At 37.2% G+C, this 26,095-nt stretch overlaps 1 protein-coding gene and 1 non-coding gene across 2 annotated transcripts in view; one reads left to right on the top strand and one right to left on the bottom strand.

Annotated features, from left to right (window-relative positions):
* Celf2 (CUGBP Elav-like family member 2) overlaps positions 1-26,095 on the bottom strand; it is a 788,139-nt gene that overhangs the window by 609,844 nt on the left and 152,200 nt on the right. The gene's annotated exons all lie outside the window — the stretch shown is intronic.
* Positions 20,175-20,246, top strand: Trnaa-agc. Its single transcript has one exon. It is a non-coding gene; the product is annotated as a tRNA-Ala (tRNA).

The following is a 26,095-nucleotide window of genomic DNA, read 5'->3' as shown; positions in this document are numbered from 1 at the left end:
AGAGAAGATGGGAGGGGAGGGGAGGGGAGGGGAGGGGGGATAGTAGAGGATAGGAAAGGCAGCAGAATACAACAGACACTAGTATGGCACTATGTAAAACAGTGGATGTGTAACTGATGTGATTCTGCAATCTGTATACGGGGTAAAAATGGGAGTTCATAACCCACTTGAATCAAAGTGTGAAATATGATATGTCAAGAACTATGTAATGTTTTGAACAACCAACAATAAAAATTAAAAAAAAATAAAAATAAAATTATAAAAAGCAAGCAAAGATTACTAGGAAATTGAATTGGGGAGTTGGAAAGCAGATAACCCTTCCTGTCTTTTTCAGCTTCTAAAGGCTGCCAGTGTCCCTTGGCTCACGGCCTCTCCCTCCATCTTCAAAGCCAGCAGTGTGGTCTCTACAAATCCATTGCACTCTCTTTCTCTCTTCTCTGCCTCCATTCTCTCATGTCCTACTTTCTCTGCTTTTTCTTCATATCACTTCTTCTCCCTCTAACCCTTGTTCCTTCCTATCATAAAGAACCTTTTGATCACCATGAGGCCTCGAGGATAATCCAGGAAAATCTTCCCATCTTAAAAATCTTATACTTAATCACCCTCTCAAAGTTCCTTTAAACATGTAAAATAATATTACCCCAAGTTCTAGGGAGTAAATGTTGATTTCTTTGGGGAGGGGAGTAATGGTTCCACCTGCCTCAGAATAAACATGAATTACCCTGAAGCCATTCTGGTACATCTGAGTAGTTGAAGAGCAGAGTTGTGACAGAGTGGAGGAGAGTCTTGCCTGTTATTGAGAGGGAGCTAGTACAGAGGCACCGAACATTCCTCACACCAATAAGCTGAGCTCTGTGATATGGGGGTTACTCTGATTGTGGTGAGAGTGGTTGAAAGGGTCTGGGAACTGGAGCTGAGGCAAGACCCTTGGAAGCCATTGCAATGGGCCACAGGAGTAGAAAGTTCACCAATTTTCCCAAGATGGGTGTTAGTGTTGCCCAACTTGGATTCAGCCCTTAATCACCATAATGAGAAAACAGATTTGGAGCAGAAAGAAGGAAAGGAAGAGAGGAAGGAGAAGAATGGGCTTATGTTTATCAGAGAGTTTTGACAGACCAGTAATTGTCAAAGGACATATTTGTAATTACTTATTTGAAGTTCCTTTAAATATTGCAATACTGAGGGCATTTTAGACTCGAAATCATAAATACTTTATTAAAGAGCAAACAATTCACTGAGTAAACTGATGAGCAGAAGATTCCCTCATTGTGAAAGAGTGACAAATCATTTGTATACAGGGCACGCTTTAAAAATATGCTCCTGTATATGAATTGAGGGATTGGATGGGTCATGAAGAATGAGAGAGCAAAAAACACTGGTATCAAGCTCGTGAGATCATTTGAGATCCAATAAAATCATTTGAACCGACTTTTTGCAGCAAGGTTCTAGGTAGCTTATGTTTTAATTTTTAAAAGGCATTCTTCTGGTGTACATTCCTTACATTAAGCACCCCACACAGTTATGCAGATTGGTTTATGGGTTCCATTCCAGGTTAGAAGCTACAAATGCTCCCCAAACAGAGAAAGCCTTATCATTTCACTTGAAGATTCTGTATTTCCTCCAAAGATCTTGGCAAATTCTAGGTCTTTTCTAGGCAAGGACATAATAGTCTTAGAACATAATAAGCTCTGGATGATAACCATTAAGACTGCGACAAGCAAACTCTTTGGGTCCAGTTAAAATACTAAATATTTGATTTGGAAAGGAAGCAAAAAAAATCTAGGCAGAATATATTCATATATTCAGAAAGTTAAATCCCACACAATACATTCATAGGCTATACTCCAAATGTTTTTCTGTATATCAGAAAAATTTGAAAAAACATAGAAAAACAAATCTAGAATATGCTAATCATAAAAAATATTTACAAAAATGAGCAAACAGGACAAAAATTTTGTTTCCTATAAGATACACAATGTTGCTTAGACAGTCTGTAGGAGATCAAGGTTTACCTTAAAAACAGGTGTACTGATTATGTTGCTTAATACATAACAATGGTCAAAAGGTACTAAAAAAATGTTAGTGTTATTTTAAATTTAAGATGATCTCAAAAAAGTATAGATGTGGTCAAAAGAGAAATGAGTGTTTGGTAGTTTAAGATGTAACAGACATTTTGATATTTCTAAGATCTCAACCAACTGAAGACTGGGATTAGTACATGTCAAAGAAGAGGCTAACAATGATCATAGGGTCCAATAGCTAACCATGTATTCTGTTTTTATTAAAACCCACAGTTTGAATTTTAGATAAGTCATTATCAGAGAGAAAATTTTTAAGTAAGCATTCCAAACAGGGGAATAATGTCAATGACTTAAGACTTTGATATTTTATGAAGCAAGTATAGAAATATATTTGCAAAGTTCACCTCCATTTTATAGAACAAGGTCGAGGTTACAACCCATATGCACAGAGGGTGTGATTTTCTTTTATATTACAACTCTGTGTCAACTGGAATGAGAGCAAAAAAGTTAATAATGGGTGAAAATATACCTAATAAAATTCAACTGACCCTTCTGGATAAATGGACTTCTTGGAAATTATTATTTTTTGTTACCAACAGCTCATGAGAACAGATATGAGAACTTTATAATAAATATCTCATATCTCTAATGGAACATAAAACATAAAATATTACAAATACCTCTGGAAACTTGGTGGGACTCCTCTGGAGGCCATTCTCCTGCCCCCTACTCCTGCCTCTCCTCCATCATGAATGCACACAGCCCTTTGATACACAGCTGGCACTGTTTGCTGCTACTTAAACTTTGTGTAACTGGCTTCATATTACAGGAATCTTTTTACTTTTGTCTTCTTGAGCATTAATTAATCATGTTGATAACTTTATTTCATTTTTTTCCTTTGTGACCTTAAAAAATCAGCAGCTTATTGAGATATAATTTACACCTCATCCAATTCTCCAACTAGAATATACAATTCAATTTTCTTTTAGTTATGTTCATAGGGTTGTGCAATCATCCCCATGAACTAATTTTATAGCATTTTCATTCTTCTCCCCAAATAACCCTGTACCTATTAACAATTGGTCTCCACTGTCTCTCTTCCCCACCAAACCACGTAAACAATAACCTTCTTTTTATCTGTGTAGATGTGTATATCCTGGACATTTCAAATAAATGAACTTACACATCATTTGATCTTTGGTGCTTGGATTCTTTCACCTAACCTAATGTTTTCAAGGTTTAGCCATGAGGTAGCACGTGTCAGTGCTTCACTCTATTTTCTTGCTGCATAATATTCTGCTGAATGGATATATATTTTATTTATCCTTCATCAATTGATGGACATTTAGGTGGTTTCCACTTTTAGACTTTTGTTAATGCTCTTATGAACATTCATGTGCATGTACTTGATTTCTCTTGGGTATATACCTAGGAGTGGAATTTCTGGGTCAGATAAAATGTCTATGCTCAACATTTTGATAAATGCCCAAAGTAGCAGCACTAGTTTACACTCCTATCAGTAGTGCATGAAGATTCTAATTTCTCCAATCCTTGTTGACACTTAATACTTTGTCTTTTTTGATGATTGCCTTCCTGGAATGTAAAGTGGTATCTCACTATAGTACTGTTTCCTTTTTAATGTTGTATGGTATTTCATTTGTGAATAAAAATATTTCTCTGTTAGTGGTTGGTTTCTTAAATTCTATATGTATATTTTTACAGAGAACCCGTTTAGAATATGTATTTAGAATGGGAATGTCTATGTTGTAGACTATGTATATCTTTATGGAAAAATATAGTATTATATTTTAATAAGAATTTGAGTAAATGAGCAGATTTAATACTTTGGAAATAACACAGAGAGCAAAAGTTTAAATGTGCTTAATGAAAATAATGTTGATTCTTTAAGATGGTTGGGCTTTGTGTATTATTTCTACCTAACTGATCTTAAAGTGAATGCTTATAATCTCAGGGGTTATTTTGGGCTCTTTTGCTTTTGGTTTCCTTGGATTGCTTCAAATCCAGACCTTAAAAATACTTCTAAAGGACAAAGTAGTACTTTTTAAATTTATATTGTCCTTTGTTATTCTCTGGGTGTAGAAACAGGCATTGGTAGAGTATCAGATAGTCTGAAAGTTTTCTGCAGACCATAGCTTAATTGGTACACTTGGAGCTAAGCCCAAGTCTGTCCATACAGAATGAGGTTATAGCAGGGTGGATATCTGAGTTGAGCTACCTCAGGAATACATCTCAGTGGCCCCTCAAAGCCTTGCCCTGCAGAGATACATATGGAGGTAGCAGAGTGAGAAGATGTAGAGATTCAGTACAGAGGGATCTGAAAGCAGATTCCCAAGCAGGGAAGCATTGTGGAAATCAATTGGACAAAATCAAAGACTTTCAGCTTATCTACACCAGAGACTGGATCATTTAATTGTGTTGGAAAATATGTGACCAGAATCCAAGTTTTGGGAACCCCAGACCAATCTGGGGCTATGGAAATTTACTTGCCTCTTCTAGAAACACAAGAGAATCATCACTTCTCCAGAATCAACTTGAAATCTTCAGTGCAAGTCTATCATCACACAGATGCTTGTGAATTTAAACTGTTATCTAAAGCAAGCTGTGTGGCTTTGGTAGCTACATCCCTCACTATACTATGTATCTATATGTGAAATATAAAATAGTCTTGGTGATGGTCCAACTCATTTTTTAAAAGAAAATAGTTGGTAATGTTGACCTGATTATAATAATATTGACGTAAATGTATACAAAAGAGAAAACACATCCCATTCTGCCATGTTCTTAACAATGTCCTCAAAAGAAAAATAGACACATCTTTTAACCCTAAGATGGTAAAGGTGAATGTACTCAGAAAACGTAGTTGTGTTACATTTATTAGATCACTTAGAAAATGAAAGCCTGACGCTTCTTAGCTATGAAGAATGTGCAAATGTGTGTAGGGTAATCCATGAGAATCTATATTTCACCAGAGTAGAAACATCAGAGGATAATGGTTTGCTTAGACATAGTACTCCTTTCAGAGAGGAACAGATGGGAAATCAGTTTTACTCTAGCAGCTGAAAACCCAGGATTGAAATCTTTAGCCTTGAGACGTTATGGTATATCATAAAGAAAGGTGAAGAACTCGTAACATTTCAATTCAGTGGCTCTCAGGAGGAGACACATACAATAATGGGCAATGGCACAGACGGAAAGCTGTGGGTCCCTCCCCTTGATTTCAGTCATTGAACCAAATGGAATGCAGCTATAGCAATACTTTCTAGAAGATCAAATCTCAAATAAGATTGTTCTAATATTTTGGGATAAATTATTGTGACAGTTAAGGATGCTGTCCTCCAGGCTACTAGGTAGCATGGTCAATCATCTTGGATATTAAGAAACAAAATTACAAAACCATAAAATATTTTTCAACAAGCAATAAGAGGAAATCAAAATATACACCTGACCCATTTAAGCTACGGACCATTACTTCCAGAGCACTATATATCATTGCACGCAGCAGCAGAGAGGAGAAGCTGTGGACTTGCCTGTCTCAATAAGATGCTGTGTAGTAGTTACTGCAATTATTCTTAGCTTTGGCTGATGGGTAAATGATCCTTTTTTATTTTTAAAACCAACTCCAACCCTCCCTGGCCTATTTCAGGGAACTAGGAGGCTAGTTCATTTGCTTACTCATTTGACAAATATGTATGGAAGAGCATTTAGGATAGACCAGATACTGTACTGAGAGCCATATAGATACCAAAATACATAAAAGATGATGTATACATTCAAAGACTTTATAGCCTACTAAAGAAAGACAGATATATAATAACAATGGTGATAAAGTCCTTTAGAGGGAGCTATGATAGATGAATGACCAGGGAGGTTCCCCTGGAGGTTCCCCTGGGTTTCTAGACCGGATGCTGGAGGCAGCTCTTGGGCAAAGGCTGGAAGGCCTCAGGTGGAATAAATGAACATGGCCCCATGGGTCACACTGGATGGGCACTGGGTCATTTCTGTCTGTTGCTGCTGGGTGGTAGGTGGTAGATACACAGATATACTTTCCTGTATCCTGAGGCCAGATCAGTTGGAGGATTCTTGAAGGGCAAAGACATTTATTTATAGATGAGGTTTGGAGTTAAACATATCTGGTTTGGAATCCTAGTCCATTACCTTGTTCTGTGACTTAGGGAACTGAATCAAGCTGCCGATCAACAATCTGTCCTATAACAATGTGTTTTTATGCCCTTTTGGGCTGTATACTCTAGTCCTAGGAATGTACATCCATTATATCAGGAAGGACATGGTATCTAAAGAGACACTGGGTCAAGTATACAGTGCTGAAAAATGGTAATCTTGGTGATCTGTAATCATCATTTACTGATAGACCATCTAAGCACTTACCAAAAAGAACTACGCTTTGGCCATGGACCAAAGGCATTGGAATCTGATGGCTAGATCTTATCCCCATTGATGTTTGAATTTCCAAATTATCTTTAATTTGTCAAAGACATCTAGAAGTGTTGAGATCAAATCTATGTATTTTAGAGCATTTATGTAAAAACAGTGATACTGTGCATATTCCCCTAAAGGGTGGGGTGGACAGAGGGTTCAAAGGACAGGAAACTTAAGGGACCAGATTTTCTCCCAGCAGGTGACCCTTCAGCAAAGACCTAAAGGGTGGCTTAGGGTATAGACTGGAGGAGGAATGGATCAAGAGGGGCTGGATGTGAAGGAAGGCAATAAATGGGAACCAGGAGGGCAGGAAGAAGGACTGCATTGTGACATCTGCAAGAAGAGGCCAGTTAACTGACACCCTGGCTGTAATCTCAGAAATCAGGGTGGGATCTAAGGAGGAGAGACAGTCAGACATATCCCGGTGACCCTCTTTGTAAAGGCATAGAGCTATCAGGAAATATGATGTGTTCTTGTCTTTCAGGCCTCTCACCAGCAAGAGGGCTTGCACAGAAGTAAAACAAACAGTAAGTGGTGGACATCACTTACTGAAAGGCAGGGAGAAATCATTAACCTGGGGGCACCACTTACCCTTCTGAGCTCCATTTCTTCACTCTTAGCACAAAATCATGGAGCTGACAACGCAAACGCAACGCCAAGCCGAGGTATTAGAGGGGCTCTTGGCAAACAAAGTGCCATACAAGTTCCACATAATGATGTGGCACCTCAGTGGCACCTGTTTCTAGTCAGAACATCCTAGATCAATATTTTATCACAGCTTGTCATAAATATTCCATGAAACAAAACTCAGGAAGTAATACTGGATTCGGATAACTTTTCTAGCCTTGGGAGTCATAGCAGTGATTTTCATTTTTAAAGCATCTAATCCATTTCTTAATTATGCATGAAGGTGGAGGTGACTGAGATCATATTTAACACTATCAAGTGTTGTGGCCATGGGGACAGACATGGTTAAAGAGTGAGAGGGCAGGGAAGGAGCCGAGTAACAATTCAGGGGAAACCGAGCAACCCTTCATGTGTCATAGGAGAACTGTGGGTTTGCATCCATTACAGGTGGCTGTCCTTGGCATGGGCTTGATTGTTTCCATTTTTCCTGGGAACTTAGCTCACAGATGACTGATTGGTCCCTGGGAGAAATTGTGAAGTAGGTGAATTCTGGTTTTAGAGGTTTCCCTTCTATCCTTATTTGAGAACCCCATTCCTTGCCCTTATTAGTAGGCTCTCAGAATACTTATGTAGCACGTCAGGTGCTGTCTCAAAAAGAAAAAAAAAAGATCAACACATACCTAAAAGCTTTTGAACAAACTACCCATAGTGGTTCTTGTCTGGGAAGTTGTATATTCAAAGAGAATAAGAGTTCAAGTCACCCAGGATTCTAACTAACTCAAGGGAATAGGATTAGTATACCTGGCAAGGTCTTAGTTCACATCCCTCATCACTTGAGAGTAAACTGTGGCCCCAGGAAGTTATTGCCAAATGTCAGTCCAGCCAGCAAGATCCAAAACCCAAACCAGGATGAAGTATCCAGTGTCATTCTTTCATGGACTCTTTAATGGCGGTTTCTTCTTTACAGAGAAGAAGTTTTAGACAGAAATATCTCCTTTGCAATTCAGTCACTGGTCCATTCAAAAACAGAAGTTATAGAGTGCCTGTTCTCAATCAGGAATGGGTTGTCTGGGGAATAGGATACTCTCCCTGCTCTCTGCCAGCTTATCATCCACTACCAAGCAAATCCTCTCTAAATCACACCTATATCAGATGAATCCTGAGAGGTTTCTCTTCCTTCCAAGGCTGGCCCAAGTAAACAGGAGGGAAATGCAGAATTGCCAAGAACCCAACCGCACCTTCTCCCTGAAACATCTATCCACCAAGGGCAGATTCAATAGCAATGCACCAGGAGCAATTCCTTCTTGATGGCCACAAGCATCCCCATAACCACAGAACAAGTGAGCTACAAGGAACCCTACTGTCCTGAAAGCGTCATTGTGCTTTCAACAGAGTCCAACAGCCCCAGGAGATCATTCACAACCCTGGCAGGATATTTTCATTTTTGGTTTGTTTTTGCAGCTGCTGGTAGAGCAGAGCTTTCTCTTAGTTTATCAGTTAAATTTACTAAACAGTGCCTTGTTGTACGGTTGTCTCATTTCACGTGCCTGTCACTGGGATTTTTGAAACAATGTGAAAAGTTGAATTCCATCTGACATACTCCACATCACTGCTGATTTGTTGACATTCTCGCACTTGTCCGGGTGGCAACTGCGAACTGTTCCAAAGCGCACTTGTTAGCATAACTTGCTGTGTGTGAGCGAGCTGGGGAAACTAGAGGGAGTCCTTTGGAAGCTTTTGGAGTCCAAAGAGGTCTTTTGTCTGGGTTTTGAAACAAATCACTTCAAAAAAGAAATCCATGCACCTCCCTCGCTCCACAGATGGCTGCCTGTTTCCCCTACCTTGCCCAGACTGATTTTGCCTCAGACTAAAATCATAGGACCAGATGAGGGTTAGTCTCTCAACAGCCTGCATGGAGATGGATATGAAGGTCAGGGTGCGGGTCACTGTGTTCTGCAAGCTGAGCTCATCTGTGGTGCAAACTGATCCTGGAAGCATCCAGCAGACGCTGCTCTGTCTCAAAGCAGAAGCTCTGAGGTACAAACATACACGTGAGTGCGTGCATGCGCTCTCTCTCTCTCTCTCTCTCTCTCTCTCTCTCTCTCTCTCTCTCACATACACACACACACACACACACACATTCAGTTTCCTAATTGAATCTAAAATGTAAGTGCTTTGCTGTTTAAAAAGACCTTGCTATCTTGATAAGAAAAACTAATGAGATGCCCTTTCCAGAGCTGGTCACACAATAGTCTGAGTGACAAGGACCCCTATCAAGAAATAAAGCAGAAGATAAATGAGATTTTTCTAATATCCATTTCACCCATTGTTCACCAGTGTCAGGCAGTACAGATTCTATTTATCATGGGGTAGTAGAGAGGAGATGTGATTTTGTAAAGTAAGCTTCAAGCAGAGCCTTGAATTTCCAGCCACAGGTAAACCTTTTTTGTCACCTGGCAGAAAGCAAAGGCCAGCCTTGGGTATGGGGTGTGGCAGGCAGGGAGAGGGGCATGCCCATCATCTTAAATTTTTACTTTAAGGTTAAAACAATAACCAAGAATTCACCTCTTTTGTGACAGGAGAGAAAAGGTTATTTCTGACTATGGATTATATAAAGTCATGATTTATAGCCTATTAAACTGTAACTGTGTCAAAGGCTCAAAATGCAAACAGAGGTTATGGAATTGCCCCTTAAGTTGGCTACAATTTTGAATTTTCCGAGGGGGTATTAATACATAAGCAAAAGGGTAATGCTCACTTCCAAGTTTGGGGAGGGTATGATAGGAAACTGTCATTTTCTCCCTTAGAAGTGGCTCCAGAGGGGTCATTATTAACTGTTGTTCCAGAAGATCCAGGATTAATAATAATACTTTTAAAAAGTGTTAGACAAAAGGATCAGGTATAGAACCAGTGAATAATTCAATACTCTGTGGTTCAACATTTCAAAAATTTATCTTAACAAGAATTACTTAGTCCTTAGATATCTGACCCTGCATAGGGCTCCCTCCAGTGGGATGTCTGGATGTATATGGCCTTCCTAGCTCTCCTCAGTCTGGCAGGGAGTATTGCCCCGTGATGGTTGGAACATTTAAAAGTGTTTTACATTTCAAGAGAACTTTCTCATCTGCAGAACTCAAAGGGCTGTGCCAGCTCCAATTCTCTCAGCAACTGCTGTTTACCAGGGATGCAGATGAGGAATGTCCTTGTTCCTGAGAAGAGGCTGGCTAAGCAGCAACCCATGTGGAGCAACAGCACCAGGGTCAGATGGCAAGCCAGGCCTGCAGATCTCAACATGCACCTCCTGCCACTGGCTTCCTGTGCAGCCCAAGAGGGAGGAGGGCGCCACCTGCCCCTCCGGCTGGCCACCCACCCACAGCGAAGGCAAATGATTTTGAGCCAACATTAATTTACTTCCGGAAACTCTTACTATTCTTATTGCTATTTTTAGGGGAAATATCCATTTAAAAAAGAAGTGTTTACTTTCTAAAATTCTTATATATTTTCATGTGATAACTGTCCTCTAACATTGTAGAGACAAGCAAGGGGTGGGGGAGGAGGGCAAGACAAATGCTAACTTTTTACAGATTTTCTTTTTCAAAGAGCTCAAGAACATGCACAAAGGAATCATTTGCATTTCAATAAACATTTTCTCTGTCTAGTTGTTTCATTTTCCACTTGCTCCTTGCTAGAAAGACATCCAGCAGTCTGGCTATGACATCATTGTTTGATGCAGGCCAGCGGGCAACACTGTGTTTGCTGAGTAATGAGAATTTTAAACTAATCATTTTGGCTTTGGGACTTTGCTGAAAAAATGATTCATAGAGTCAGATGGTTGGTAAGATCTGTCTGATGTCCCTCTTGCTTCTTCACTATAGAGACAAAACTATGGGTAATAATTGTGTGAAGGGGTAAAGAATTTATCTCACAAAATAAATAGAAAACCCAGCAATCCTGGGGTACTTCTAAACATCCTTTACAAAGTAAAGGGAACTGTCTCTCTCTGCTCTTTATTCCAGAGGTAGCAGAATTTTGACTTCTTCTTCTTTTTTTTTTTTCCTGCCATGATGGTCTTGATTGACGGCTGAATAAAGGAAGTGAATGAATAAATCCATCATTTCTTGACTCTTCACCATCAGATCTTTTTTAGGCACTCAGAATCAGACACAAAATAGAGACCTTACTCACAAGGGCTTTGTGATCTAAATTGGAAGCATATTGAAATATACAGTATGAAAAAATGATATATAAAGACAGGACATACAGGGAGGAACAGAAGGAAAGGGGAGAGAAATGATAATAAAGTTGAGGGTTAACTAGCTGAAATTTGATATTTTATTTTCACCTACTTTTATCTAAAAATGATTAAAAATGATTATGTAGTATGAGGTGGGGAATGTGTGATACAAATTGAGACAATCAATTAAAGTTCTGTTTTGAAACTTCTTTGGCGTGGTATACATAAGTAGAACACATTAAAAAAAAAACTTTGTATATTCCAGATGTTGTACCAAGTACATACATGTTATATAATTTGCTTCCTGAGCACTGTATGACAAAGTACTATATTATTTCCCCTTTAGAGATAAAGAAACTGAGTCACTTGTCCTAAGGTCACCTTAGGAAGTGAGGTTATAGAATTGAGACCTTGCTCTGTCTGTACACGAAGCCATAATTTTCTCCACTACTACATGTAGCACTGCAATAAAAATAGCATTATTGTTATTGAGCTCAGACTGTAGGAAATTAGTGAAATTTTATATTTATCCAGAATGTCCATAAAATATGAAAATGATCGATATACTATACTACAAGCTCTCAACAACATAGTTTCTGATCTATTCAGAGATTTAAAAAACTTTTCTTCTTCTTTAAAGAGAATATATCCTATTCCTATATTTGACTTATAGTCAGTCAGAATTTCTTTGCTGCTCAAAGCCAAGTAGATGGCCCTGAGCAGGGGGCAGTGTGGAAGGAACCAAAGATGGCCGACGGGTGGTCTATTCATCACTCTGCCACGCCAAAGCACTTGTGGGTGAGCAGCAGAGACAGAAGGAACCTGAAGACAAGGATTTTATAACATTTTGTCACTTAAATATTTTCTTCTTTTTTGAAAATAGTACAACAGACACTAGTATGGCAGCATGTAGAAACGTGGATGTGTAACCAATGTGATCCTGCAATCTGTACACGTGGTAAAAATGGGAGTTGATAACCCACTTGAATCAAATGTATGAAATATGATATGTCAAGAGCATTGTAATGTTTTGAGCAACCAATAAAAAAAGAAAAAAAGAAATAGCAAGATGTACTGATTGTAATGTCAAATTTCATTTGAACATCCATTCATTCAGCAAATATTTGTTGAGTGTCTACTATCCCAGTCTAAGAAATTCAATGATTCCTGTTTTCAAAAAATTCACAAGAGTATAGAATAAGACCATTAGATAAACAGGCCCTTATAGGGGAAAGCCACAATGAAGGAAGTTAAGGGCTTCTATAAAAATGCTGAGGAGAGACCCAAATCTCTCTTTTTGTTGGGAGGGGGTTAGAGGGTAACTAAGAGGCACAGCAGTCAAGGAATTCTTGATGCATAAATAGCAGATTTGGGTAGAGAACGGAATAATGCTTGGGAGAATGCAACCCAGGTAGAGGGAACAGCAGCATGGATAAAGGCAGATAGATGGGAAAGAGAATTATATTTTCACACAATTACAAAAACTAGATGAAGACAAATGTTTATTGAGCAACCACTATTTCAATATTCAAAGTGAAATCTTAAGAGCTATAATGCAATTTGTGGTATAATACAGATTGGAAAATAATTTCTTTTGCCATAATTAATGGCACCACAAGTCATAAGCTGACAATAATATTAGCTATTAAAATGCTCAAGACACTTAGGGCTTTCAATGACTTAGAATCTCATCATATCGATGCCAATCACACAATCCACAACAATTGCACATTTTTCTAGGATACAGTTTAGTTTGCTTATCATAAAATGGTAGCTGGAGTCATATTAAAAGCTCTCTTTGGGGGGTTTTCAAAAGAAGGAACAAAACCAAGAACAAAATCAAATCTTAGAGAAAGAAGTGTTAATTAAATGAAGGTGTCATTCCAAATCCTTGGCTGATTAAACAAGAAATCTGAACAGTGCAAGGCTTCTGTCATGGTGGGTCTAGGGAAGCTCTATTTTTGTTGACTTTTATAATGGGATTTCTGCTCTGCAAGTCAGGGTGAGGTTGAAAAGGAGACAGAGGTGCAATTGGAGAAAAATAGTTGGTCTAGGAAATATAGAGAATTTGGTCCTTTGCCAGTAGTCCTTGACTTGCCCTGAGGCAAATGTCATTATTTAGACACCTCTGGTTAATTGCCTGCACTCCTCATATACTTCTAATGGCAGTTTCTTCAGTCAGCACCACTTCCAGGACAGTGTGCTTTATGCTAACCATGGATGCCCTCCAAAATTGTTTAAATGACATGGTAATTAGTCTCCACGTAGGTGTTTCTTTGAAATGTTTCTTTTCCATTAATGTCTCAAATTGAGAATCTGGAACTCAGCTTATTCATGACATTTTGTAACCCTACAATCCATACTGCATTGATTAGGTCACATTCCAGGCTCCTGCTGTACCACTATGTGATCATTTTCCCTTAATTCCTAAATGAATGAATGGATGAATGAATAGATGGATGGATGAGTCAATGAATGGGTTCATGTAGAAACTCATTGAAAATGTTTGGTGGTAAGGTTAACCATGACTTGGAACAAAAGATACTTCAGCTTAACTTTGGATACAGAAACCAAAATGATTCACTTATTTACATAAGCCTGGGTCTGTTGGTAATTAAGAGTGTCAACATTTATTCTTGTATTCTTGATAACTGCCATTCTGACTGGTGTGAGATGAAATCTTAGAGTAGTTTTGATTTGTATTTCTCTAATTACTAGAGATGTTGAACATTTTTTCATATATTTGTTGGTTGAATGTATATCTTCTTCTGAGAAGTGTCTGTTCAGCTCTTTAGCCCATTTATTGATTGAGTTGTTTGTTTTCTTGGTGGTAAGTTTTTTGAATTCTTTGTATATCCTGGATATTAGTGCTCTTTCTGACATGTGTGTGGCAAAAATTTGCTCCCAAAATGTAGACTCTCTCTTCTCCTCAATGTTTGTTTCCTTTGCTGAGAAGAAGGTTTTTAGTTTGAGTTCATCCCATTTATTAATTCTTGATTTTATTTCTTGTGCTTCGGGATTCTTGTTAAGGAAGTCAGGGCCTAATCCAATGTGATGAAGATTTGGGCCTACTTTTTCCACTATTAGGTGCAGGGTCTCTGGTCTCCTTGATTTACTTTGAGTTGAGTTTTGTGTATGGTAAGAGATAAGGGTTTAGTTTCATTCTGCTGCATATGGATTTCCACGTCTACTAGCACCATTTGTTGAAGAGGCTATCTTTTCTCCAATGTACATTTTTGGCATCTTTGTCAAGTATAACTGTATTTATGTGATTTTGTCTCTGTGTATTCTATTCTGTACTATTGGTCTACATGTCTATTTTGGTTCTAATACCATGCCGTTTTTGTTACTATAGCTTTGTAGAAGATGTGGGAGAAAAGGCACTCTCATACATTGCTGGTGGGACTGCAAATTGGTGCAACCAATCTGGAAAGCAGTATGGAGATTCCTTAGAAAACTTGGAATGGAACCACCATTTGACCCAGCTATCCCACTCCTTGGTCTATACTCAAATGACTTAAACTCAGCATACTATAGTAACACAGCCATATCAATGTTTATAGCAGCTCAATTCATAATAGCTAAACTGTGGAACCAACCTAGATGCACTTCAATAGATGAATGGATAAAGAACCATTCATCTATTTAACAATATTCTATATAAACAATATTCTATATAAACAATAGAATATTTCTCAATATTAAAAGAGAATAAAATTATGGCATTTGTTGGTAAATGGATGGAGTTGGAGAATATCATGCTAAGCAAAGTAAACCAATCCCCCCAAAACCAAGGGCTGAATGTTCTCTTTGATAAGTGAAGCTGATTCATAATGTGTGGGGGAGGGATAGGAAAAATGAAGGAACTTTGATAAGGCAAAGGGGAAGGAGCAGTGAAGAAGGGGCATGGGGGCTGGAAAGATGGTGGAATGAGATGTACTTCATTATAGCAGGTACATGTATCACTGCAATAGGGTGCGACGCTACATGGTGTGCAAACAGAGAAATAAAAAATTGTGCTGCAATTGTATACAATGAATCAAAATGCACTCAGCTGTCATATATACCTAATTAAAATAAATAAAAAATAAATTTTAAAAAAAGAGTGTCAATAATGCTCATTAACTTATATAAATGAAAGAAAGCATGAGAGGGGCTGTTGTATCCTTTACGTCAAAGAGACAATGGCAACATTGCTTTTAATATTCCACTCTGTCAAGGTCAGAGCCCCCAATTAACTGAATATTTTTCAAAATTTTATTGAGAACTAAAGGGAAATTCATACATAATACCCTGATTATTTTTCTTTTATTTTTAAAGAAATATACTTTAAAAATATTCTTAACCTTTGTAAATATGATGCTCGTGATTCCCCTTCTAAGTTATTCTTATCAAGTATTTTGGTCACAGTGATAAAAATTAGACTGACATACCCAGTTATATTTGCTGCACATTACCACTTTGAAGTACTGAAGCGATGGTGGATCAGAGTTTTGAAAGCATGAGGATATCTAATTTTTTGAAGCTACCAGTCTCTTCTTTGACTAGAGCTAGTGTTGATGTGAATGTTTCTCCTGCCTCTGAGCAAAGCACTAGCTCAGACACCAGGGCTGCTGGATATATTCTTCCTGTGCTGATAACAGAGGCAGTACTGTGTGTGTGTGTGTGTGTGTGTGTGTGTGTGTGTAACTGCACTGGCCTGGAACTTTGGATTTGGGAAGCCTGGGATTTTAGTCCCAGTTCTACTACTAGGTAAACATTGTGTCTCTATGCTTGGGAGTCTTGGATGCTAAGGCATGTTTTATAGAGAAATAGCAAATCCCTCCAAGATGCAGGTTACAAATTATTTAAGGATTTTACCCCAAGATTTAGAGCTTTCCCTTAATAATTTACCAGGGTTGATCACTCATGTACTATGATGGAAAAAGGGGGGTCTACATGAGCTGGAACACTGAGTTCTAAAGCAAACCAACCAGATATCTATAAATTGCCTAAGTACTACCAGAGCTCTCGTTTGTATAGTTCTTATGGTCTCTAAACACTTTCCACCTTAAAAGTACCTTGGCTTCCTGACCTTATTTATGTGTTTCAGATATATATAATCCCTGGGAAGAGATACATTTGAAAACTTATATCAAGGAAAATAGTACTTGTTTCTGTTTACACTAATAATTTCATTGCCACACTTGCAAATATCTCATGATTCTTGATTTCCAGAATTTGGTGATCTTCTCCCCTTCCTCTTCTCTCTTGCTGATTATTTTCACTTAGGTGATCTTCTGACACCAAAATGACTTAAATTATAAATTATTGATCTTATTAAGGTAAAGACTCTTGAACAATGGATATTTTCATTTTTTCAGAAATCAGAGAGAAAGTTACTATTGGGACCATGGGATGGATTATTGCTAGTTGACTTCTATATAACTTGAAGATGGTGGGGGAGATTGAGGATGCCACCTACTAGGCATTGTTTCAATTGCCCAGTGCAGTAAACACACAGTTAATGTGATGTAGCTCCCCGACTTCCTCTCAAATGATATATTCTGTTCTAGTTTGGGGTTATTAACATAACAGAAATGTGAATCTGATTTTATTGCTGAACTCAAAGCTACTTTAAAAAGTAGAAAGAAAAATGTTAATATATGCAATAGAAAGTATTTTAAATAAATATCTGTCATATATAGTTAAACCTGTGCTTCCCTGGTGTTAATTATGGCACAATAAGAAGAGAATAGAAAGGAAGATATTTACTGCAGGTAGAAAAGCCAAATATTAGTTCTACTACAATGTAAGGTAAGTGAAGTACCAATCATGTATTGTTTTGATCATGCAGGGAATTCTTTAAAAGAGCTATTTTCTTGTGTATATATTATTGATTTGAAGAAAATAATTCAAATAAAAACTTAGACTAATTGGCCATTAAAATGATATTTTGGAACTGTTAAAAATTCATTCCTTTAGGTTCTTTGATATATTTCCTATGTGATAAAGTTTTATGCCTAACAATCCTTTCTTCATAATATTTGTAACATATATTTTTTGTTTTGATGGATCCAAATGAGTTTAGGGAAGAAGGAAATATTTGTCCAAATAAATATAAAGCGCTCTTAAGCATATGAGAATTTTTATGTGGAGCTAGAGCAAAAAAGGGGACAGAAGTAGGAGATGGGATATTATAAAGATATAGGGAAGATCTGTGGAGTAGGAGGAGGAGATCAAGAGGGAAGTAGGAGGAACAGGAAAGGGGGGAAGGGGATATGGAATTAATTTAAGGAAATCACATATAAATATATCACAAGAAATTTTTCCTTTATATGTCTGTACAAAGCACCAATCAAGGGAAGGATAATTGATGAATGAGGGAGGATTAGTGGAGTGGGTGAAGAATGGGGACTGAAATGGAGTGGATCAATTCTATGCATGTATAGTTTTGTTGGGAATGAACCCAAATGCTATGTATAACTATATTGTTCCTAAAAAGATGATATGAGTCAACAGAAATGATATTATCAGACACCATGTCCAACACTAAGAATAAGACATTTGGGGATTGCACTGATCGTATCTGTTTCACAATTAAGTGCTTACCTTGTTTTTGGATAGAAGATGAAATAGTGTCAAAAATCTTTTAATAGGCTCATAATATCATTCATTTTATATACCAACATTTAAAACTTTGCTAATTACTTAGGGGTAACTTGAATATACTTATTTTTGATGCTATAGTTTTTGAGGAGAATAGATATAGGAGGTGAAGATACATGTATTTAGATACATACATTTATTCCCCTTCCACACATCTTTTAAACACAAAGGTGGCACATGGTACTTAAAGAAAGTCTATTTACCTTAGGGTTAAAGTGAATTGAAGTTAAATGGATAAAACAAGAAAGGCAAGTTAAAGGAGATAACCCTATGGTGGGATTTGTTTAGAACGTAGATTGACCTCTTGGAAGAAACATTGACAAACTGGTATCAGTGAATTCCACAGAAAAAGGAAACCTTTGGATATGCTTGAGATTCCAACTTTTATAAGGATTCCTTTTAGCAATATCTGAAGTTATGTTTTGAATCATGCATGTGTAATTTTTTTAAAAATTTGTAGGATAATTAAAATTAAGAAGCCTATTCTTCTAGGGACAACTGGACCAAGGATTTGCTAGCTCAGTCTGGGAAATTAAGAGGGAAGGTACACTGCATGTTTGAATCATCTCTATTTCCAGAGATGTATTATCCCTGCACATTGAATTTGAGGAGAGCTTTGTGACTTACTTTGAGCAATGATACATAGGCAGAAGAGATGCACCCACTTCTGGGTTGTAATTGCTGGTTTTCCACCCTTTGACTATGTCTTCTGCTGATGGGCTTCATGCAATAGAGGGTAGATTCCACCTTCTATTGAGGGTGCTATTAGGGTTATACAATTTGGACTGTTCCACATGAAAACCTACTGTCCTGGACAATCGCTTGGACTCACGGCTGACTTTGGTTGTCAAGAAATGAATTTTTATTATGTTCAACTTCTAAGAATTTGGGGATGTCCCATATTGCTCTATAACCTAGCCTATCCTGGTTGATAAAAACTAATAACCAAATTAAAAAAGAATATTTCTCTTGTATACCCTAAACATATAAATTTTTGTCAATTAAAAATAAATAATTTACAGTAGAAGGAATATTTGCAGTTGGCATATTATTTATTTGCAAAACAGGAGAATCTTGTGAAAATTTACCATAAATGGCATGTTAATTCAGAAATCTATCTGGTGTAAAATTAATACACAAACTGAATAATATTTATACATACAACCAACAATAAGCATAAAGATTTGATGGAAGAAAAGGTCCTACTTAGTCATATACCCAAATTGAGAAAATACCTAGGAATAAAGCTAATGAGATATACAAAAGAGATATGAAGAAAAATTAAATTCAAAGCATTAGAAAATAATTCAAAAGACAGTTTGAGCAAATATAAAAGCATACCATGCCCTTGGAAAGAAGGGCCTAGTACCATAAAGATTTAAGACTTTATGCTAATTTGTAAGTTTCATATGATAGAAATTTAATATTAAGACAAGCTTATTCTAGAGTACATATAATAAAACAAAAATAAAGAATTCTAGGAAAATTCTAGGAAAGCACAGTACTAGGAAATAGGTTACCCTTGCCACTTACGAAAAAATATTATAAAACTACTATAATGAAAAAAAACTGGTGATTTTAGTAGTTGAATAAGAGATAATAGGAAGAGAATAGAAATATATACAGGATTTAATATATAGTTATAGTTGGACACAATACCTTTATTTTATTTATTTTTATGTGGGGCTGGAGATCAAACCCAGGACCTCCCACATGCTAGGTGAACACTTTATTGTTGAGCCACAACCCCAGCCCCCTGCCCCAAAAGGCCAAATTTTTGAAGGTTAAAAGCGAACTCATGAATATACTAGAAAACCCAATAGTTTGAGAATAGTAAAGGCCTTTTGAATGTGTCATTAAGCCTAGAAGATGTAAAAGATAAAAGTGACAAATTTTAGTCTCATATAAATAAAAACATTTTTTGTGTGACACAAAATTTCACAAAATTAAAGGTCAATGATAAACTAGAAAAAGTATTTGCAACTCATATGATGGAGTTGTCCTTAATATAAAAATATTTCTAAATCTATATAAACACCAGCAATACAATAGAAACATGAAAAATGGGTAGTTCACATATAAAAGAATAAAGCACACAGTATACCAAGCAATAGAAATGTAATAAAACATTACACTGAGATATTATTTTCACAGATTAGCAAAGATCAAAACAATAGCCTAGGGGCTGAGTTGTGGCTCAGTGGTAGAGCGCTTGCCTAGCATGCATGAGGCCCTGAGTTCAATCCTCAGCACCACATAAAAAAATAAAGGTATTGTGTCCACCTACACCTAAACAATATATATTTTAAAAAAAACAGCCTACAAGTAGTGTTGATGAAGATAATATAAAATAGGAATTTTCCTGCTTTCTAATGGCAAAACTGATAAAACCTCTATGGGAACAATTTGGCCATGTCTGTCTACCTTTAAAAAATTTGCCATATTCTTTGACATGAAGCAAGATAGTGGTGGCTGAGTACCATCCTCCAGTGATTTTTTCTTCACAGACATACCAGTTTGAACATACATTTACACACAAGACTACTTTCACAAGACCTAAGGAAGCCAGGTGAGAGGCCATAGTGACAGGTTTTAGTATAATAAAAAGAGAAGACCCATAAAAATTGGCAGGAAGTGGGGCTGGGGTTGTGGCTCAGTAGTAGAGTGCTTGCCTAGCATATTGGAGGCACTGGGTTCGATCCTCAGCAGCACATAAACATAAATAAAATAAAGGCATGTGTCCAACAACAACTAAAAAATATTTTTAAAAATTATTAAAAAATTGACAGGAAGTAAAGAATTACTGGTTTCGTCCTTTCTTTAACTCCAGACAGCCTGAAAATACTCTCTTCCTGCTTGGGGGTGGGAGAGGAAATGAAGTCCAGGACTTATACTTGAAACCCAGTAGCAGACTTGCCCTGGTGAAATCCAGGGTGGACAGAGCTTCATGACCCCTAATCCCAGGTCAATACTCATAAATTTGAACTCTTAGTTCAACTTCTATACTTTTGCCTTACAGATGTACTCACACAGGTGTGAAGTCAGTTAGGTCCATGCATATTAAAAAGTTTCTGTAATAATAAATAATAATGATGATGATGATGATGATGATGATGATAGTAATATTACTGAAGCTGACATCACTGCCTATAAAGAGAAGAAGATAAAGAAGTATGGTACATCCATTCAATGGAGTACTAAGCAGTTGTTATAAAGAATGAGGAATCTCTACATGTAGTAATATGGAGTGAACTACAAGATACATTGTTAAGTACAAAAAAGCAAAGTTCAGGCACAGCACAATGTGCATTTTATGCTCCTGCTGGTGCACATTGAATAGTAATTTTTCTGCCTTTTGAATTTCATGCTATAAATTTTTATCATCTACTAAAATAATTTAAATAATTTCTAAAAGAAAAACTGACAGACAAAAAGAATACTTAGAGATTTATGGCTAGTATAAATTCACTAATTCTAATTGAATTATAAAAGAAAAATGGCACTTGAGGGATCTTTGCTCAAAATAATCTAATTGCCAGATAAGAGAGAATTTCTATTTCACTTTCATCTTTCCTTGTAGGTCTGTATTATCTATGATCCCTTATGGTAGAAACTTTTATTTAAAAATAATACATATATATATATGTATGTATATACATATACATATATATACATATATATATATATATATATATATATATATATATATATATATATATTACTATAATATGTATGAAATATATTAGAAGAAGGTTGGAAATGGAATTGTGCTTGAACAATATACAATGTAAGGCTTCCAGAAATACTTAGCTGTGAACATCAAAGGAATCACTGGATGAGTCAGGGCATTAGTTACAGGTGAGGTAACTATCTACTCTCCCCCTCATTCTTACAGGTATTTTTGAGTCAGGAAAAATGTGTCATCTCTTTTGCTCCAGGGTGTGGATATATGCCTTGAGATAAATTCAGGAATAATAACTTCTCCAGTTTGTTATTAGTTATGAGAACATAGCCGAAAACATTCTGGCATTTGAAAATAAAGAAGGGAAGAAATGAGATGGAAAATGGGTTGGTGTTTTAGTTAGATTTTTCACAGCTGTGACCAAAAGACCTGACAAGAACAACTTAGAGGAGGGAAAGTTTATTTTGGCTCATAGTTTCAGAGGTTCAGTTCATGATCAGCTGACTCCATAGCTCTGAGCCCAAGGTGAGGCACAGCATCATGACAGAAGGGCATGGATGGTGGAGGAAAGCGGCTCAGGACATGAAGAAATAAGAAGCAGAGAGAATAAGCTGGGCTCCTCAGGAAAAAAAATATAAACCCTCAAGGCATGCCTACTCAGTGACCTACTTTCTGCAGCCACACCCTACCTGCATATAGTTATGGCTGTTAATCCTTATCAGTGGATTAATGTACTCATCATATGGCACTTGTCATAATCCAATCATTTCAACTATGACTATTCTTTCATTTTCTCATGTATAAGCTTTTTGGGGATACTCATATCTGAACCATAACAGTTCGTATGTGGGAACAACAAAGTAGGAACACATGCTACACTGTGGGCACGGTGCTAAGCATGGCATAGGCATCTCATTTGCTTCTCACAGTACTAAGGAGTATATTTTGTTAATATCTTCTTATGCTTGAAGAAACTGAGACTGAGCTTTGCAGCCTTGCTATTGCTGAGAGGGGAATCAAGTTTCTAACCCACCTATTATAATTTTCTCTGCACCAGGGATTTGGGCATAATCTGATATTTTCCTCAATGCTTTTCTCACTTTGTTATCTCACATCTTGTGGAACATCATTCTCGCTTTATGAGAAGTGCACCTATGCTGGAGAAAAATTGTCATGCTAAGAACTTGGAAGCAGAACTGAAAGTCAACTGTGGGTGCTCTTTTGAAAAAGAAGAAGGATGGTGGGTGATCCACTAAAATCTCGACTCATTAATTCCAGGAATTTACTGCCTCCCTGGCTTTTCTTCAAATAAAATAAATTTTTATGTTTCCTATTTTTAATCACCTTAAGTAATTTTATTGTCAAACTTTAAGTCGTTAAGTCATTTCTCAACAGAATGGTTGGTGTTGGGGTAAATTTTTTTTTTTAATCCCTGCTTTTGGAGAACTTCCAGAATTTTCTAAAGTGAACATTCTTCATACCGTCATGACCTCTAGAGACAGATTTGAAGTACAGTTTCTGGGTTGTGGTTGGTAGGTGAGTTCCAACCCTTTCAAGTCCCTTCTGTACACACATGGAAGAGTATCAGGTCCAAGTGACAATTTCCAAACACAGGTACATGCTTTTGAACTAGCATTTTCTAAAGGCCTAGTTTGGCTTGTTCGAACTCACCATGATTTTGGCTTTGTTTCTAATGAGGAAAGATGCCTTTGTTAATTCTAAAGTCTTCCATTTAACACCAAAGTTCCAAATGTCAGGCTGAATCTGGAAGTGATTACTCATAGGAATAAAACATGATGAGTCTGTATTGGGATGAATGCTCACAGCTGTGTTTTTTTATTAAAGAAATTCAGTGAGAAGAGTTTTAATGCTGTACCATAGTTGTGAATCTTAAGGTGTATAACAACATCGGCAATTCCAAATTAGAGCTCCCCTGGCAACTGTCAGTCTGTGACATCACATTTTATTTAATGAGGCATAAAAATGTATACTTTGTGTGTGCCACAGCTCCTTCATGTGCATGGGGAATGAGAGTTAAAGGGAGAGAGGGAGCCATTTCTTTGAAATCTCAGCTATAATGTTTTGCTATGCAGTTGCCTTTATTTGCAGCTAAATTTCTGCAATTTTCATCTTCAGTAATTCTAAGGCATTGCATATAGAGTAAGTGCTATAAAGTTATTAGTCAATTCATTCTCCCATTCCATCTAGCCCACTCCCATTCATTTATTTCTCTTTTAATCCATAATATCATCTGAAGCTATTAACAGGTTCTGTGTTTATGCTGGTATAAATCTCACTTGTTTTATGAGCTGCTGGTTTAATGGCTACAAAGTGTTTTATAGCATCTAGTGACAATCTCTGCCCAAAGGATCAGGTTTCGACTAGTCACTAGAGTCCTGTCACTCGAGTGAGGAAAGGTGCCTTATACTTTTGGCTTCTGTCTTTCCGCAGCCTGGGGACCAGTCAGTATTGAACAGAGATGTGAGTGGCCTCCAATCCAGACGGCGGGTGTCAGGTTTACCTCTGTGCAGATGGCACACTATTTCTTGCTTAATATTTAGCCCAACCCCTACTGAAAAAACAAAAAACAAAAACAACAATCTGGTGAGGACTGCAGACACTTGAGTGACACTCACACTTGCTAAGTCTGAACTTCAGAAAGTAACTGCGTGCTTGCAAATATCCTTACGTTCAAATGTGAATTTCACAAGCATTAATTCCTCAATCCCTTACCCCAGACAGAGCCACACAGATGGGCTGATTAAAATCATAGGTCTGTGCTACAGGAAAATTATTGCATTAGAGGAAGCATTTGGGGAAAGTGGGCGATGGGCTGGGAAAAAGTAACAAACAAAAGCAGATGGAGTGTATTGCTTGGCAAGATATTATTCCATTATTCTTTTATTATCTAACTTCTGAAATGAGAGAGCATAGAATAATAGTTAAGTACAGATTTGTTTATAATGAAACATCAGGTAAACGTTCTTGTTTTATATTTATTTTTTTAGTTGTAGTTGTCAATACTTTTATTTTATTTATTTTTATGTGGTGCTGAGGATCGAACCCAGGGCCTTGCACTTGCTAGGTGAGTGTTCTACCCCTGGGAGCCACAACTCCAGACCCAAGGTAAAACTTCTTTAGGGGTGAGACAACTGATAGACTATTGTTAAACAGCTTTACAAAAGCTTAATTTTTTGTCCTCAGTAGTGCTTTATAGTGATTCACTTATGCAAAGAACTACTGAATGATATGACATCATGTGCAATGTGTCCAGGTTCCTAAATAAGTACCTCTGATTAGCATTTCAAAATGGAGGGCATGAGGCACTCTGATGTCCTCTCTGGAGAACAGTTTATTGGAAGAGTTCTGTTAGCTCAAAGCACACTGGTTCTTTCTTAAGCAAGATTGTTATTCCCAGAGTATCTTAGTTTAAGTAATCCACAAAGAATGTAGCTCAAGTAATAATGAATTTGCAGTTTATGTTGCAGAAAGAATGATAGTTAGACATTTATCTAAGATGATGTAAAGGGAGTTTTAATTAAATTTAAGGAGGAAATTAAAAAAAAAAACTGTTTGCAGATTTTCTAGGGAATAAAAGTCCCTAAAATTTAAAAGCACAGGTCTCCATTCAATCCATAGTCATAGTCATAGTCATATTTTCAATAATAGGAGGGCCTTTTTCAAGCATTGTTTTCTTCTAAACAACAAGAGCAAAATTCTTGAAGCTATTTTTAGAGGATAGGAAAGTGGATCTATGTAGAGGATAGAGAAATACTAGCACCAAGAAATTCTTGGGGCACAGGTCCACAGTTTGGGTGCTAGAGAAGTTGGGGTAATCACCCTCCAGAGCCCAGAAGCCTGGAGATTCAGCATTTACTGACTCGCCTGTGGAGATGGAATTCCCTGTCTCGGTATCAATCATGCTCTGTTCAAGAATTTGGATTAAATCTGTGGATCCTCTCTACTCTTCAGAAGCTTTGGGGTTGTAGAATTTGAAGGTGTCTCTTACTTATCTCCAGCATCCTTTTCTGGAGGTGCTTTTCTCTCTAGGAAGGTGGTGTGTACAGAAAAGAGGCGCACAGTCAGACACATGAGTCAGTGTGCAGCCCCCTTTGGCCCAGGGGCTATAGGTAAGCTCCTGTCAGATGCTTGATTCATTCATCTCCAAAATGGATATTATGCTCTTCACTTCTTCAGTTTCTGGGAAGGACTGTTGAAACACACACACAGAGAGGGGATGTGGCAGAGTGGCTGGCATATGGTAGGTAAGTGCTCCATAAATGAGTCTCTTCCCTTCCCTTCCTTCTGGTTTCTTTCCTGTAAAAGGAGCAAGCAGCTTCCTTGATAATAAAATATTTGATTCTATAGATACCAGGATACTGAGTTTTGAACTGTGCCATGCAGGGTTTGAAAAATATATATATA

Source organism: Marmota marmota, unplaced genomic scaffold, assembly GCF_001458135.2.
Source record: "Marmota marmota marmota unplaced genomic scaffold, marMar, whole genome shotgun sequence".
NCBI classification, from domain to species: Eukaryota; Metazoa; Chordata; class Mammalia; order Rodentia; family Sciuridae; genus Marmota; species Marmota marmota.
Note: the sequence above shows the minus strand (reverse complement) of the source record. Positions and strands in the feature narration are given on the sequence as shown.